Source organism: Peromyscus eremicus, chromosome 6, assembly GCF_949786415.1.
Source record: "Peromyscus eremicus chromosome 6, PerEre_H2_v1, whole genome shotgun sequence".
NCBI lineage: Eukaryota > Metazoa > Chordata > Mammalia > Rodentia > Cricetidae > Peromyscus > Peromyscus eremicus.
Genome location: NC_081421.1, coordinates 76,995,965 through 77,000,797, shown reverse-complemented (window position 1 = coordinate 77,000,797; position 4,833 = coordinate 76,995,965).

The window sequence follows — 4,833 nt, the reverse complement described above, 5'->3', positions numbered from 1 at the left end:
AGGAGACTGAAGCCTAGAATTATGATGTGATTTGGCAGAGGACACATATCTGGATAGTAGCCAGTTCAAGTCTAGAAATGTTGTCTTGTGTGTGTGTGTGTGTGTGTGCGCGCGCGCGCATATTCATGTGTATGTGTGTTTGTATGAATGTGTGTGTGAGAGTGTATGTGAATGTGTGTGTGAGAGTGCATGTGAATGTGTGTGTGTGTGTGTGTATGTGTGTGTGTGTGTGTGTGTGTGTGTGTGTGTGTGTGTGTATTTCCCCTCAGCGCTGAAGATGTAAACTCTAGGCCTCTGGTGCTCTATCTAAGCTCTCTATCACAGGCCTATTGTCCTGCAGCCCTAAGATATCTTGTCTTCCCTCTTCCAAGATAGTGGTTCCCAACGATACTGACTTGGTCCTGCAGCTGAATAGAAATGACATTTCATTCTCTTCACCCACACTGAATCATGTCCCTACTCCCAAGCATATCACCCACCTGAGGCCAACTGCATCTTCGAGAGCAAATATCAGCTGTGACGATCCAGGAGTCAGGAGAGAAAAAAGATGTACATGGGATACTTCTCCCTTCTCAGCTGGGTTCAAAACCCCTGTCTTCACTTTCTATTTGATTCTGGAAAGGTTCAGTAACAATGAACGAGGCCAAATTCCACAAAACTGGGAACACATGTGCCGAGCCACTCCAATGCCGTCTGTAGTTTCTGTAACCCCGGGGTTGGTGTCACTTCAAGCAACAAACTCATTCTCTGAAGAGCAATTCTAGATCAGCAACACAGGTCGGAGTTAGGAATTTTCGAGTAAGCTAAAAGGTTAAAGATCGTCTCAGCATATTTTCAGCGGCGGACAGTGTGACTATGGAACAGAAGTGGCTAAGGCAGGAAGGTGTTTGCTAGCTCCTGGGTGAGAACATCAGAGGTAGGTTGTTCAGGACTGCTCAGCTTGGTATGCAACCAGGCAGCTTCTCAGGAACTGGCTTCTCCTGGGATCACAAAATGGTTGCAGCAACTCCAAAGGTAATTGCTGATGTTGTGATGTTCTTTTAACAAATGCCTTATCCCCTGGGGACCTTGCTGTCTCTTGGAAAACCTTCCTTTCAGGGTCACTCAGGTACTGGACACGGTAAACTTCTTGCCCAGGTCTGTGTGTGCACCTTTCTTATACAGATCAATCAATACAGAGTCCATGCTCCAAAATACTTTTATTAGGCTCTCGTACTTCGGGCCATTCTCCACCTGCTCTAGTCACCCCACAGTCAGCCAGAAGGCAATTGGAGACAGTCTCCAGGCTCCAGAGTTGGCTGAAATTTAGCTAATTGCACACCTGGTTACTCAACTGATCCATGCTGTGGAAGGGGGACTTACCCTCTGCTCCCATCTCTTCCTGAATGCCCATGGGGTGTCCCCATGTGGAGCTGGATAGTGTGGCACATTGCTTTCTCTAGAAAACTGTGAGAACAAACTATATTTTTTTCAATGACAACTATACTTGAATAATAATAAAGCCTATATTTTAAAACAGACCAAAACCATGAATGGGTACATAAGACCAAGTCTGTTTTCTGAGGACACTGAGCTGAAGGTACCTGGGATGTCAGGTAGACAATTGCATTTCTGTCTTAAGTCCTAAAAGACTACAGTTAGAGAAAAGAGAAAAACTGAGTGGATGTAATCAAGGACGGCTTTCTGGGATGTGTGCACTCCCAGTGAGAACCGAGAGTCCCAGGTGGACTTGTTGTGTGGCTCAAATGAGCTGGACCTTGATGGGGTGGCAAACAGGTGCACTTGATGTGAGGAGAGTGGTTGACTTGGCCAGGAAAATGTGTTTGGGTCTCGGCGTGCAATCAGTCATTTGCCTTGGGAATAGAAGCAGACCGTCATCTCATCAAATGAACCAACCTGGCTGCCTGGAGCACTTGGATCCCTCCCCTCCTAGGAGTCCTGGTTGCAGAAACAAGATTCTGTGACAAGAACAGTGGATCATAAGATCTATTTCTGCCTCCTGCTAGTGACTCACCGGATGACTCAAGGTGAATCTACCAATCTCCGAGTCCCGCCCCCATCCATGGGGAACAGAGCTCCTCAGAGTTTCCCAGCAGACAACGTCAGCTGTCTGGAGGGACTGGGCAAAGACCACTAGCCTGTCTTCCCCGTAGCTCACTCCCCTCTGGCCTTTCTGGCTCTTCTTCTCTTCCCACTCCCCAGCTTTATTTCTAGCTTTTTCCTTTCCCAAATAGCGCTGCTCCCAAGTAACCCAGGCACGTGTCCTGGGATGGCTTCGAGAACTCTGCAGCTCCCCCTAATCTGCGGGGGAGCAAGCCCGTGATTGCTTGTTGTTAGCAAGTCGGTTTGCAGGATAAATAATGGGAACCTGAGTGCTGGCCCCCGTGGGCTAGGGCAAATTTCCATTTTGCAGCAGGTCAGCTTCCAAAGTGCCGGAGCTTTGAATGTTAATAGCTGGTTCTCTCCAGGCACCTCTCTCGTTCTTTACAACGGGCCCCAGTCCTGGTGGGACTTTGCATTAGAATCCAACGGAGAAACTATTGCTCTTCTCATTGTTTTCCTTACAAATTAGTTTTCTGGATTTAATGGCTCTGGTTGCTGAGCAGATTGAGGAAATTGGGGCGGATGGTGGGGTGGGGTGAGCTGGAGAGCCCATTACAGGCGCCTGGTTATTGGTTGCTCCCAGAACTGTGGGGTTTGAGATTTAGGTAGAATTAACTCTCACCAGAATTGGGGGGCGGGTTGTGAAGTGGGGGTGAGCATTTTCTTTCGCTGGAAGGAATTTTATTTGTTGTTATTGCGTGCTCAAAAAAAATTAGAGAAATTGTGGTGTCACAATATAATAGATTGAGAAGGTTCTCAATGGGATGTGTGGGGGGGGGCGTTGTGTTGCTCAGTTGTGGGAAGATCTTGTTATAGTCAGATCTGGGGATTGAGCATTGCCTGAAGATGGCTTCATTAATACCACACAGCATAAAAGTGAAAACAAAACAAGAAGGGGAAAACCCAAAGCTGGGTGCCCTGGTCTAGAAACGTGGGCTTGGGTACATTCTGGGTGGGTAGACAGGGGGACAAGACAGAACTCCAGTTCCAGGAGACCAGGGCTGGGCTGGGCTGGGCCTTGGAGGGGGTCACCAGGTCTGAGAGATAGTTGGCAGGAGCTGGTAACCTGGGTCATTTATCTTTGGGTTTAGGATGTGTTCATCTTCCCTGCAGTGAGCTGAGACCAAACAATGCCTTTCAGGGTGGAAAGCGACACTGAGTGGGAGTTCCCACAAGGGGCTGAGCTTGGAAGTAGGAAGATGGAAGTGGATGGTGGGATGTGCAGCAAGAAAAACAACCATTAGTAAAGGAGAAATTGAAGAACAGTGAAATAATGCCAAGGGAGCAGTGCTACCAACCTCTGCTCCAGGTGGAAGCCTTTGGGGGCCCAAGGGGTGATATTTTGCAATAAAAACTAAGCTAATAAGGATATGAATGTTCATGTAGCATAAGACTAGGATAATTTCCCACAGAGCAGGGTTAAGGCAGTGTTAATGGGAATACTATGTATCCCTTCTCTATCCTATACTTACTGCAGTCTTTGGAAAGAAAGAGATTAGTTGTTGTAGCCAAAGGTTTCCCACAGAGCAGGGTTAAGGCAGTGTTAATGGGAATACTATGTATCCCTTCTCTATCCTATACTTACTGCAGTCTTTGGAAAGAAAGAGATTAGTTGTTGTAGCCAAAGGTGTTTGTTTTCAGGTCATCCAGGGAAAAGCAGGCTGTAGAATTTGTTCTGGGGAAAGCAGAAATAGAGTGGAAAGAATTCATCATGCCCCTCCCTCAACATACAGGAGCTGTTCTCAGCTGAGAACCCAGTGGTAGGAAGACCTCACACACATTCACTCAGTGAATGGCAGGACCAAGAAGAAAATGGTTGAGTCTTGCTCCACCCTGTGATGGCTAATCTTTTTGTCAAGTTGATTGGCTTTAGGATCACCATGGAAACATGCCTCTGGGTGTGTCCATGAGAGTGTTTGCAGAAAGGTTAAACTGAGAGAGAAGATGTACCTTGAATATGAGAAGGAGCATCCCATTGGTGGGAGGGCCCAGGTGAATAAAAAAGAGAAAGTGAACTGAGTCCCACCATTCACCTCTCTCTACTTCCTGACTGTGGATGTAATGTGACCAATTGCCTCACACACCTACTGCGATGCTATCCCCCATGATAAACTGTATCTCTTTGAACTACAAGCCATAATAAACCCTTCCCAACTTAAGTTGCTTTGGTCATGGTGTTTTATCATGGCCATAGAAAAGTACCTAATACACTAACAGAGGACAGGCTTTGAAGGAAGATGCAGAGGGGATGGAGTGAGACAAAGAAGAGTCGGAGAGTGAGGGATGCTCAGTGGTCCTCCACATACTATATGTGCAAATGTAGTAGCTGTCATCTATTTGAGGACCGACTCTCTTCTAAATTCCTTTACACGGACGGTCTTAATTAGCTCTTATAATAGTATTAAGAAGGTATCAAAGGATTAAAAAGTTCCCTGACACTGAGAGGTGGCAGCAAATACTTATAATCCCAGCACTTGGGAGGCTGAGGCAGAAGGAGCACGTTTTGTTTTATTTAACTTTTTATTGATTCTTTGTCAATTTCACATCGTGCACCCCAATCCCACCCTTCTCCCCATCCCTCCATATCTGCCCTCTGCCCTTGCAACCTTCCCCCCAACAAAAGAAAAGAAATCTCGCCATGGAAGCTGCAGCATGTCACTGTGTGGCACACAGTGTACCCTTCTGCCCAAACAGCTTTGCTTGCAAATGTTCATTGCTATGAATGAGTCA